The sequence below is a fragment of the Protopterus annectens genome, chromosome 9.part0, assembly GCF_019279795.1.
Source record: "Protopterus annectens isolate FY-2018-M chromosome 9.part0, PAN1.0, whole genome shotgun sequence".
NCBI classification, from domain to species: domain Eukaryota; kingdom Metazoa; phylum Chordata; order Ceratodontiformes; family Protopteridae; genus Protopterus; species Protopterus annectens.
In genome coordinates, this window is record NC_056743.1 from 1830945882 (window position 1) to 1830959724 (window position 13843).

Genomic DNA, 13843 nt, shown 5'->3' on the forward strand with positions numbered 1-13843 from the left:
TTCATCTATTACCCAGTTTAAGCACAACCTAGACCATTGGATAGGGAATAAAAAATTTACACCATGCCTGGCATCCATGTCCCTTATAGACAGAGGTTAGTTTATAAATGCCTGGCTCTCAGTGTCTTATTTGATACAGGACATCATTATTCTTTTGGGAAAACCTGACTAGTCTTCGAAAGGCTCCCCCAGGTCACTAGCCTAGTAACATTTTATGAATCTATGAAAATTACATTCCATTGCCCATGCTATGAGCCATCTAGATGGAAAGAATGATATCCCTTTAAAAGTGTGACTTGATTTTAAGCTCTATGTTTTTAAAGTATAACCAAACAATCCACTTATACTGTGGACAAGGTTAAAAAAGGCTGAAACATGTCATGTGTACAGCTAATGAGATATGGCTTCCTGGCCTGAATGTACCCATAAAAAGTAAAAAAAAAGATATGGGCTTTCAGAAGCCATGTAACTGAAAAACTGTGATGCCCTGAGGGGGGTCATTTACATATATCCCATGGATCTCCACTACAGAAGATTTTTAGGTGCTACACAGTGAAGATCCTTGCTTGGCTAACTCTTTCTTGCATTTTTTATTGAATTTGCCTAGAAGGAAGACTTCATGGTAGATGTCACAGTGAACAAATGCATTGTAGAGGACAATGGAAGTAGTCCAGCATAGCATCACACTTGGAAAACTTGAAAAAGTCCAAAGAGAAAAAGCTCCCCAAGAACACCTGTCTGCTTATTACCTTCTCTATAGCCTTGTCATTTTGTTGTATTTTATTCATTTATGCTATTCAGACATATGCATAATTACTTAATGCCCTGTTTGTAATGTTGTTTAAAGAATGCATGTTTATGCCCTTAAAACAATCTTAATGACATTTAAATTATAATTACAGTAAACACACACACATTAAACACATTAAATGTAGTACATTCAATATTTATTCTGGTTGACTAGACTTGTTTGCCTAAATTTTCCGTATATGTAGATCACCACCATTTCACCAGGGTATAATGCTTGCAATTATGTGGTTTTAAAAACCTAGCCTTTCATTTTCATTCTAATAAATTACGTTTAACTCTTACATGAGTATATGATATTAAATTATTTTCTGTCACATATGCATATGTGTGTGCATTATCTTGGGAGCTCAGTCCGAGGCCTATAACTTCAGCTTTCTATTATGCAAGTTATTTGTAAAGCTTTCTGTTTCAGACTGCTTATGTGCTATTTTTCATGACATACACACATACACATACACACACACACACACACACACACACACACACACACACACACACACACACACACACACACACACACACACTGCAACATATACATGCTCAGAAAACATTTTTACATTTTTTTAATATGGTTATATAGTATTAACCATGCAGACTCAGTTGGGCGGCTGCTTTGATCTGCTTAAAATTACAACAAGCCAGTGCTTTAATATGCCATGCCATTCTGTTTAGTCTACAAGCAGTATCTTCAAATTGCATTCCTAAGAGACCCAGTCTGGATGACTAATGGGCAAAGATTAGGAAAATGCTGAAGCAATGCTCTTGTACTAACAAAAACAATTTTGTTTTTTCTATTTTAATAAGATAACTGTTTTGCTGTTAAAAGTTAACTGACACTTTAATTCCTTTTCTTGCTTTTACTTGCAGCTTTCTGCATCAGCAGTGGAAACATGACTTCTGTTTAATAATAAATCATAATAGAAGGTTCAAAATGGTAACAGTGTTTTAAAGAGGTAGCTGAATCATTAAAATGGTCACATTTTTTTAAACATTCCAGAAGATGGTCTGGATGCAGTGAAGCAGAATGAATGCTTTTGATGTCCTGGATGCAGGCTCAGGATTAGCCATAGTTTAGTAGAATGACCGCTTTTGATGTCCTGGATGTAGGCTCAGGATTAGCCATAGTTTAGTAGAATGACCGCTTTTGATGTCCTGGATGTAGGCTCAGGATTAGCCATAGTTTAGTAGAATGACCGCTTTTGATGTCCTGGCTGTAGGGTCAGGATTAGCCATAGTTTAGTAGAATGACTGCTTTTGATGTCCTGGATGTAGGCTCAGGATTAGCCATAGTTTAGTAGAATGACCGCTTTTGATGTCCTGGATGTAGGCTCGGGATTAGCCATAGTTTAGTAGAATGACCGCTTTTGATGTCCTGGATGTAGGGTCAGGATTAGCCATAGTTTCTGGAAACTATTAAGGAATAATAGAAAGCTAGCCACATCAATGTGCAGAGGGATAACGTTCTGTCTTATTGTCCAGTTCACCTGGTTCTACTTAGCAGTGCAGGCTACTGATGGAGCTGCAGGGTAGAGATGGATGGGCCCATTTCAGGTGAGGGTGAATGATTATGTTGGTGTTCACAGCTATGATCCCTGGCAGAGGCTGGGGACATTGTATAAGGGAGCTTGCTCAGGATGGATAAGGTGATGGGTATGGCTGAGCTGCCACTGAGGTAGGGCAATATGCTGCATGTCCCCACATCACCATGGAATTGCAATGGGAAGCTGGGAAGGAGGATGAAAATAGTCGGTATTAATTACCACCCCCCCATGAAGTGTAGATAGCTTAGACCCCCAATATACCCACAATTCCATGACCGGCCCCCAACAGTAGACATAATAAAGTCTGGTGGAATGAAGTTATTGTTCAACCTGGCATGTGCCTGGAGTACTTGAGTACAGCTCTGAGAGAATGATCCTGGGGACCAAAAAAGGAATGATAGAAAACAGCAGGGAGGATGCCTCATGCAAGGTGGGAAGGTGAGAAGTGAATAAAAGCAAATTATTTACTTCCACCTACTGGAAACTAGGTAGTAACATAACAGGGCACTCATTTTTATCCTTTCTTCCTTGGAGCAATAAGGACAGAAAGTATGATGTGTACTTTTCCCTGCTTTGAACTACTTATCAGATAATTTTGACCCATGCAAAATTATCCTATATTTAGATTGCAAGAATTTCGATGAGTGATCAAATATTCCATAAAATGTCATATAGGACACCAGAAGAATAACTGATGACTTTAACATCTACATGCATTACACTTGTATTAAGGAGTCCCTAAGGAGAACATTCTGGTGTGTATTTTTCAGATTTTAAACCAACTATTACTTATTTTGAGATATGGCAACCTCAGAGTTATTATTTTTGTGTACTATGGGAGACTGTCAAATTTTGGACGCCCTAAACCTTGGCTTTTGCTCTACGTTTCAGAAGTATACCTTGGGATGTTGTACTTTTGGGCATCCTAATCTAACCATTTATTACTATGAAAGCCAAAGCACAGAGGTCCTCAGACAAAGCGCTTGTAAAACTTGTGAGTCCAAAGATATTTAAAAAATTAGAGTGTGGCAAAAATATATATGATAAGGCTTGTATTTATTCAGTCGGTTGAAAACCACAGCAGTGGAAAAGTAAACTTTGATTTCACCAAACTTCAGTGTAATAATTGGTCTTCAACATGACTAAAGGTTTTTGCCTGTTTAAAACTGAGACTTCTATATACTTTACTGTCAAGGTTTTGCTAAGATCCTCAAGATTCCTTCATAAAAATGTACTCACAAAAAGTATATTGTGTATATAGGTGCATTCCGACAGCTGTGGCTTAAAGTATTATTTAACAAGCATAAGTCTCTTTTTTGAAAGAATAATAGTAATCATACCTCTCAACATTTTAGTCAAAGAAATCTGGACAAAGCCAAACATAATGGGAGTCAAAGACATAAAAATAAGGACAGATTTTAAATATTGCTGTTATAAGCTTAGAAAGTTGCTAGAAAAACATGATTTGTGTTAGTATGCATTTTTCTGAATGATATGAAGTCTGAAGCTCAAACGTCAGCCATTATTTAATTTGCCAGAAAACCACAAATTTTTATGAAAAAGAAATTAAACATATGAGGCAAAAATCTGGACATTTTTTTCAAAAATGTGGACAATTGGGAGGTATGATAGTAATATAAAAGTTAAGGTAAAGTCTGGTTACTGAATAAAGAAAGAAATACCAACTTTTTTAACAGAAAACAGCAATTTGGTGTGAGTTAATTAACACTTATGTTTATCTGTGTATGCCATGCATTTTTTTCTAACTGTATTTCTTAAATGTTAAGACTTTAATGGAATTGTAGCTCGATGTCTGTCTGTCTGCATGCTAGAATATGAATGATTATAGGAATATGACTTTCAGCAATGGTAAGGGTTTATAGTGGTAAATAAATCTTATCTGTTGACATTCCTGTTAGTGTACAGTTATGTAACTTTATAATCTTAGATGACAAACTCTAAAGTGACCTAAATGGCACAACCAGTGCTTTCAGTGTTACATATCACAGTCTTCTGCATCAAAAGAGATGATGCAGACAGTGCCTGACTTACCACCACCTGATAGACTGACACAGATAGTGGACACTTTCCAAGTGGACAGAGATACTGTAAGGGACCTAATTGAACTTTGTCAGACGTGGGATCAATGGGTCAGTATGATTTACCTACTCCTATTGACACAAATATATGTGTAGCATTATGTGTCTTAGTTATGGGACCATCAAGTGAACTACAATGCACATGTAAGGGATATTGCATGTGTCAGCCTCCCAATCCAAAACCAACACCATGCATATCTTCTATGAGATAACCCACTAACATGAGACCTTGAATAACATAAAATGTTCCCATATTGACTAGCTGGCCAGGGATAAATAAACAGGAAAGGGCTTACACTCCAAGAACTGTTAGGTGGTCTGTAATGCCCAGGCAATTATCTGCAATCTGTTTGTACACTATTATTTTTATTTATTTATTTTCAGTTTGGTTGCCGGGGAAGTCCACTGGGCCAACAAGTACCCATTTTCAGTGGAGGCCCGGGGAGAAAAGCTCCATGAACAGTATAATACAATATAGGTTACAAAAATGCAAATAAAGGTTGCAAAGTGAAATACCATACAATAAAAGCTGCAAAAACAAATAAGGGTTACAATGTGAAATAAAGAGTAGGGTACATACATTTGAGAGATTCAGAGTGTAAAGTACATTATAAGACAGTTTAACAACTTGACAACAGATTTTTTTTTTAAACAATATTCATATGCTTGGAGTCAATTAAAGTCTGCTAGTTCTAGATCTTTTGAGAAATAAGAACAAGTATGAGAGTATAGTGGAGTGGGGGTAAGGGGAGCTTAGTTGGGAGTCCCTAGAATTTAAGTGGGGTGAAAGCAGGAGCATTTCCATTTGGAAGACAGGTGAAGAAAAAGTTGAGTTTTGAAGGATTCAGTGTTGGGTATAGTCCTAAGTGAAGGAGGCAGAGAGTTCCATTTTTAAAAGTTGAGTTTTGAAGGATTCAGTGTTGGGTATAGTCCTAAGTGAAGGAGGCAGAGAGTTCCATTTTTAAAAGTTGAGTTTTGAAGGATTCAGTGTTGAGTATAGTCCTAAGTGAAGGAGGCAGAGAGGTCCATTTTTAAACGTTGAGTTTTGAAGGATTCAGTGTTGGGTGTAGTCCTAAGTGAAGGAGGCAGAGAGGTCCATTTTTTACCTAGAGAAAAGGAGAGTAAAAGCTGGCCAGCGGGTCGTTTGGGTTTAAGAATGGAGATTAGGGTTTGGTGTTCTGATCTCAGTGATCTGTTAGGGATGTATGGAGGAAGGATGTCCTTTAAGGCTGGGCATTTATCAGGGGAGAATATTAGTTTGTGAGCAGTGGTTAGTTGTAGATAGTCTAGGTGGTTAGGGAGTTCTAACCAGTTCTGAGAGTGAAGGCTGAGGCAGTGGTGAGCTGATGTTTTGGATTTGGTGGCAAATTTAGAGATCTTATTATAGCAAGCTTCGAGCTTAGAGGTGTTAATAACAGACAAATTGGTTAGAAGAGGGGCTCCATATAGAAGGGAAGGTAGGAGGTAGGTGGTTGCCAGGGTATGTCTAGTGGAGTTTGAAAGAAAGTGGTTGTTTCTAAATAGCATACCTAGCTTTTGGTGGGTTTTCCTAATATTTTGTTGTATGTGAAGATCAAATTTAAGGTGTTCGTCAATGGTGATGCCAAGGAGTTTTGCAGAGGGGACCACTTCAATGGCAGTGTTAGTTTGGCTTAGAACATTGAAAGTGTTTTTGTCCAAAGAGGAAACCTTGAAGGGGAGAAAAAATAGTATTTTGGATTTATTGGAGTTGAGAGAAAGGTGGTTTTGGTGCATCCAGTTCTCTGTAGTGGTAAAGGCTAATTGGGTTTTGGTCAGGAGTTCAGGAAAGTTTGGGGCAGAGCAGATCAAGGTAGAGTCATCAGCGTATTGGATGACTGTGGTTTCAGGGATGAAGGTGTGAAGGTTGTTTATAAAGATGTTGAAAAGCATGGGTCCAAGGATGGATCCCTGAGGAACGCCAGTAGGTGTAGGCAAAAAGGAGGAGAAGGAGTTCTTCCATTTGACTGCTTGAGATCTATCAGATAGGTAACTGGAGAACCAGGATAGAGTATTTGGGGAGAGATTGAGATTAGCCAGATGATGAAGAAGGTGGGCGTGGGAGATGGTGTCAAAGGCTTTTGAAAGATCTAACAGAACTGTGGATACAATGAGTCCAGAGTCTTGTGCTAGATTGACAGTTTCTAGGAAGGATAGTAGGGCAGTTATGGTACTGTGGCCAGGGCGGAAGCCGTGCTGGGTGGGTGTTAGGAGGTGATTTTGAATTAGATAGGGTAAAAGTTGGTGGTGGACACATTTTTCTAGAATTTTAGATATTGGAGAGAGTAGGGCGATGGGGCGGAAGTTATTAATAGTGGTGTTTTTGCCTCCTTTGTGAAGAGGTAGAATGTAGGCTGAATGCCAAAGTTTTGGTATGTATGACTCATTTAAGGATCTATTAATCAGAATTCTAATTGGGAGAGCGATACCTTCAGCTGCATGTTTGAGGAAGGAAGAGGGAATTTGTCAGGGGCATTAGAGCATGGCTTTAGCTTGGAGAGAAGCTTTTTTATAAAAGTGGTGGAGACAGGTTTGAGATGGAAATTGAGAAGAGTGTTTGGGTTGTTGGGTGAAGTAAAGAGGGAGTTAGGTGGATTGTTGTTAGGAATGTTTTGGTTAGTTTAGCTATGGCTTCAGTAAAGAAGGTATTGAAGTGGGAGCTCAGTTCATTGTTTTGAGATCCGGGATGAAGAAGGGAATTGACTGATTTCCAGAATTGTTTTGGGTTTTTATTGTTATTGGACTGAAGTTTATTATAGTAGTTTTTTTTGTCTTTGGTAATAAGTTTTTTTACTTGGTTGCGGAGTTGGGTATATAGGATTAAGGTAGAGGACAGTTTATTTTTCTGGTAGAGCTTCCAGGATTTGTCTCTGTGATGCATAACTTGTTTAGTTTCTTTGGTCAGCCATGGTGCGGAATTAGTTTTGATACGCTTATTTCTTAGGGGGGCTAGGGAGTTAAGAGTGTCTAGGAAGATAGAGTTAAAATGCTCAACAGCATTGTCAAGTGGGAGGGTATTTAGAGGTTGCCAGTTAATTTGTTGAAAGATGTTAGAGAAAATTAAGGGGTTGAAGTTACTGAGGTTACGAGTTTGAATGTAGAGATGTTGGTGTTGGATGGAGCTACTTGATCGAAGGATGAAGGCAGGGAGATGGTCACTGAAGGTGTCAGGGCTTAGTGCCACAGAGAGTGATTTTGTTTGGATGAGAGACTAGAATCCAATCTAAGATGGACCCTGGGGGGTGATTTTTGTTAGGGCGAGTAGTAGAAGAGATTACTTGGTGAAGTTTAGAAGGTTAATGGAAAGTGAGGGGGACGGTGTGTTAATTTTATTCCAGTCGATGTTGACATCACCTAGAATATAGGTTTCATATTTTATTTGAGTTGAGGCCCAGTATAGAATATCTTCAAGGGTGGAGATATTGTTGCCAGGGGAGATGTATAAGGAAATGAAGCAGATATTCTTATGTTTATTTAATCGGAGAAGGCCAGCTGTGATTTTGGAATTTTTGAAATTAGGGGTAGGGATTTGAAGAGGAATTAGAGAGAGAAGATTGGAGTAAATTAGAGCAGAGCCTCCACCTTTTTTGTTTAATCGGTCACTTCTGAGGATGTGGTAACCAGGAGGTAATATTTCAGAGTCAGTGATATGGGGTTTTAGCCAAGTTTCAGAGATGGCTAGGATGTCGGGTTGATTTTGATTAATCCAGGCTTGTACATGGTGACATTTGTTGTTAAGGCTCTGGGCATTAATAGTGAAGATTTTCAGAGTGTTAAGGAGGAGAGAAAGGGTGGGGAGAGTTATTTGTTGTAGGTGAGGAAGATGGTGGAGGGATGGAGTAGTTTGTGCTAAGGCAAGGGCTAGGGTTAGGATGAATGTCTCCTGATAAGGCTAGGACATTGCAGGTGATGAGTTTTGGTCTACAAGGTTTGTATAGTAGGTATTTGTTAGGGTTTAGCAGAAGATTCAGAGAGTGAGTTGTAGTTGAGGTAGAGAATAGTTTGGGATGAAAAAGATGTAATAGGTTGGGTGGAATAAGGGAGGAGGATATGGAGTGAAAGTGAGAGAGTTGGAGAGGTTGTAGTTGGGGGTTAGGGATAGTTTGAGTAGGAGGGAGGAATAGAGGAGCTTTATGGGAGTACGAAGTAGCAATATACAGGGGTATTAGTAAGATGAGAATGGAGCTGGGGAGTTGAATAGTTAAGGGGAGTTGGGTGGGCATGTTAGGACAGGGTAGGGTAATGTACGGTGAAGAGGAGAATAAGTGGTATGCTATTTGAGGAGGGAAAGGTTTAGAAGTGAGTGGAGAGAGTTAGATATTGAAGGCAAGAACAATGGAAGAATAAGTGTATAGGGATATCGGAAAAATGTAGTGGGAGAATTAGTAGTGGGAGTGGAAAGAGAGGTGGAGTGTTCTTAATTAGAGAATAGGGGAGGTGTAATTGGAAGATGACTGTGATTGGATAGTAGGTTAGGTAGGTGGAGTATGTTAGGTATAAGTGTAGGTGTGCTGGGGGCGGGTGGTAATTGGGGGCAGGGTAGGGGAGCGGAGTGAGCCTGCAGGGCGAATGGAGCGGGAAGAGCCACAGAGGAGTTCACCCATGGAGAAACAATCAGAGGAGCATAAGGTAAAAATAGGTGAGGAGGTGAGATGACACAAAGCCTTGATAGAATTTAGAATAAACTGAGAGAATAGGCAGTGAGGAATTTAGGAGGAAAGGGAGATAGAGTGGGATTGTAGGCCCTTACAGGATATGGGAATCTGAGAGCCTGTAAGTTAAACTTAGAACCAGAATGAAGGTCTGGTGGAAACTGTTGGCTTCTAGTAGACAAAAGGCTAAATAGACGTGGTAATGTCTAGTGAAAGAAAGAATGCAGGGCAGTAGGTTTATTATTCAGGTTGGCTAGGAGTCAATGACCTGTAGTCTAGGAAGGAGAGGAGAGACAAGGTATAGGAACAGGTAGAATGTTGCTGATTGTCCTGGCTGGTGGGAGTAAATTTACAACCTAGGAAATAACACACTATTTGTCTATAGACAGTGGTATAAAGTACATACTTTCACTTATTAATTAGTTCCCTTGGGGGGACTGTCTCAGAGGGAAGGATAGGTTCAGATCCTTAGTGTGGGGAACCCGCATAAAGATGTGGACAAGTTGTTTTTTCAGCAGGCAGGGAAAGTCCTCAAGACTACTGGCAAACCAGGTTGGGCAGCTAAAAAACCTTATTTACCCCACCACCAGGAGTGCACAACACTGTAGAGTTAAGCAGGAGAGAAAAGATGTAGTGATGTAGTGCACACAGTTCAACTATATGTCACACATTTGATCTTATGCCAGTGCGTCCTGCAAGAGGAACTTCCACAGGGTCAGCTGATTGTCAGGTGCACACGCATGCCAGATAGGTACAACCATATACATTTGTGCCATGCATGCTGATAGTTAGGCTGCATATAATATGATCATAACTTAACTGATAGGTACTTCACATGCAGTCTAGAAGACCATTAAGAAGCCTAGTCCAAACTGCTAATCACCTCAAAATATTGTCTGGTTAAGGACTTCATCAGGGTCACACAATAAGCAAGTAGAAGATGTAGGAATCAAACTGTGGATGGCAGGAAACAGGTTATTAACAGATCATAGCCTTAATCCTCTGTACTATCTGTGTGCTGCAGGAGATGCCGGAACCATTGGTGGTGGCCTTATTATACATGCTTCAGACCATACCATGCAATATAACCGAAGTAAACAATATATATTAGTGTGCAGATAAATTAATAACTGATAAAGTTCTGCCACAAGAACACAGGGTACACAGGGTAGTGAGGGAAAGGAAGGGGAGAAATCAAATACCATCATGGAAGTATCGAAAAGAGAAAACTATAAAGCAATTGAGACAAGAAGTGTCACTGTTGGAGGAGTATAGAAGAGGGAACAGATCAATAAATATACTAAGAAAGATAGTGATAAAAGCAATGTGCAGTACAGAACAGACCAAGATCTATCATGCACTATCACAAATAACAAACTAAAAATCTCAGCACAGCCGTAAAAATTTACAAGATACACAGATAAATATAAAGAAAAAGTACAAGATAAGCAAATTATTGATGACCCCAAAAAGTTTTACAGAGAATTGGGAAACAAGCTAAAAGAAATTGAAAGACATCAAAAAAAGAAAGAAATAGATACATTTTCGAGAAGCATCTATGAACATCCTGTGGAACATAATGGCTAGAAGAAGTAAAAGAAAGAATAAGAAGTTCAAAGATACAGGATATGAAATGGGATGAGGTAACGGCCAGCGAGATTGATATAAAGTTAAGAAAAGCCTCTAACTGGAAAACTCCAGGCACAGATGCAGTACCTAACTTCTGGTTAAAAGTATTAACATCTTTGCGTGAAGATTTAGCCATGAGTAAGAACTATTTATATGTGCACCACTGACACCAACCTGGCTAACAACAGGAAAAACAATGCTCCTACTTAAGAATGAACCTGCAAGCTACATTAAAAACTATAGACCAATAACTTTAACAACAGGAAAAACAATGCTCCTACTTAAGAATGAACCTGCAAGTTACATTAAAAACTATAGACCAATAACTTGCATTCCTATGACATATAAACTATACACTGCAATTGATGCCAACATAGTTTATAGTCATTTAGAAGAAAACTCAATTATGGCAATAGAACAAATGGGCAATAAAAGAAAGTAATATGGAACAATGGATCATTTGTTGTGATAGTGGAGAACTGTAAAAGGGGAAGAATTTAAGTATGGCATGGAATAACTACAAAAAAGCATTTGATAGTATTCCCCAATCATGGATAAAAGAGTGCTTAAAAATGTACGTCCTACACTGATCGACTACATTGCAGTGACCATGAAACAGTGGCAGACCACTTTGCAATTAAGCCATGATATAGGACAAATTATTATTCCAGGGATAAAAAATTCAAAGGGGGGATATTCCAGGGTAACTCTCTGTCACCACTTCTATTCTGCCTTGCCCTTCACCCATTAAGCTGTCTCCTTAACAGCTTAGGCCATGGCTATAATTTAGCTCCTAGAAAACAACAAAGTGTAAAGCCTTCTCATCTTATCTTCGTTGATGATTTATAATTGTATTGTGACGAGGAACTGAAAGCACAACTGCAAGTTGTCAAACCTTTTTCAGATGATATAAGAATGTCATTTGGTCTTGATAAATGTGCAAAAGCAACCTTTAAAGCAGGAAAACAGCAGCACCAAGAAAACATCAGTTTGGGACAAGAATGTGATATAAAAGAACTTGAGCAAGAGGGGGTGTATAAATATTTGGGAATTGATGAAGGATCAAGAATAAAACATGAACAAGTGTGAATAAACCTCAGTAAGGAATACTTTAGAAGACTTAAATTAATCCTGAAAACAGCACTGACATCTAGGAACAAAATCCGAGCTGTAAACCAATTTGCTCTTCCTGCCCTTACTTACAGTTTTGGAGTGACTGACTGGCCCCAAAATGTGTTGGATAGATTAGATACGAAAACAAGAAGGATGCTTTATGCTCACCAAATGATTTATAAAAATCAATACATACAAAGATTATATATTCCCTGTTCTGAAGGAGGGGTGGGTGTCTTTGAAATTGATGACATGTATAGATCTACAGTTGTGGGACTGCACACATATCTGCTGACCTCACAAGACCCAAATGTAGTGCACGTTCTGAAGTATGAGGAGAATAAACCTAAGATGACTTCTCTTCTTAGTCTAGCAGAAGCATATCGGCATCAAGCAGGAATGGAAATCAAACTACAAGTACATAAAAATCAGTCAGCAACTGAATGTGCCAAAAAAACAAAAGAAAGAATATAAGGTGAAGGACCAGATGAGATGGCAAGAAATGTGGAAAATGCATAACTATAGTTGTAAGTATAGAAAACTTCTGGAAGAACCTCATGTTGATCAGGAATGCATGCAGGAATGGTTAAGGAGAGGTGAATTCAAACCAAGAGATGAAATGTTAGTATTGGCGGCATAAGATAGTGGGCTACATACACGTTGGTTTACAAAGTCCATTGAACATGTGGAAGAAACAGACAAATGTAGGTTTTGTAAAACAGAGTTGGAAACAGTTGCACACCTCATTGCTGGTTGTGACATACTAATGGCAGAAGGACTGTATACTGAAAGGCATAATAATGTGCCAAGACTGTTGCACTGGGAATTGTGCAAATATTATGGTACTGAAGTGGCTGAAAAATACTGGAAACATAAACCACAAAGCATCATAGAAAATGATAAAGTCTACATTATATGGGATCACCCATTATAAACAGTTCAAAAGACAGATGCTAGAAAAGCAGATATAGTGGTCCATGAAAAGAAGACAAAAGTTGCATTGATCATTAAAATCGTTGCACCCAGTGACTACAGTGTCTTGCTTACAGGGAGATACAAAGTCATAAAATATCAGGATTTGCAGGCAGAAACAAGAACAAAGTGCAAGAAAGATACTCAGACATTTCCAATAGTAGTAGGAGCAATAGGTCTTATAAAAAAAGAATCTACAATCATATTTAGATATGTTACTGTCTTCTGTGTGGAGGCATGCGTGAATGGGCGTGCCTTCCTTGAAGGTTGTGTGTCAGGGCTGGTAACTCGGCACGTAAAAATCCACTAACAAACATTAGCAGACCGGAATTCCGCTGTGGCGACCCCTAACCGGGATAAGCCGAAAGACACAACAACAACAACAACAACCAATACATGTAACTCCATATGAATTGCAGAAGGAGTCATTACTGGGCACATTGCTGGTGCTGCAAAGAGCACATTTGGCTGATATCAAAGTCTGAAACAATACTAATTTCATTAACTTTAATCATACTTTGACTTAATAAAAAAGGGAAGAATCTAAGTATGGTCTGGATTGACTATAAAAAGCATTTAATAGTATCTCACATTCATAGATAAAAGAGTGCTTAAAATGTAAAAGGCACATCTTACACTGATCAACTACATTACAGTGACCATGACACAGTGGTAGACTACTGTGCAATTAAATTATGATAAAGGACAAATTATTATTCCAGGGATAAAAGTTCAAAGGGGATATTCCAGGGTGACTCTCTGTCACTGCTTCTATTCTCCTTGCCCTTAACCCATTAAGCTGTCTACTTAGCTTAGGCCATGGCTATAATTTAGCTCCTAGAAAACAACAAAGTGTAAAGAGTTCTCATCTTCTCTTTGTTGATGATTTAAAATTGTATAGCTCATCGTATGAGGAACTGAAAGCACAACTGCAAGTAGTCAAAACTTTTTCAGATGAGATAAGAATGTCATTTGGTCTTGGTAAATGTGCAAAAGCAACCTTTAATGC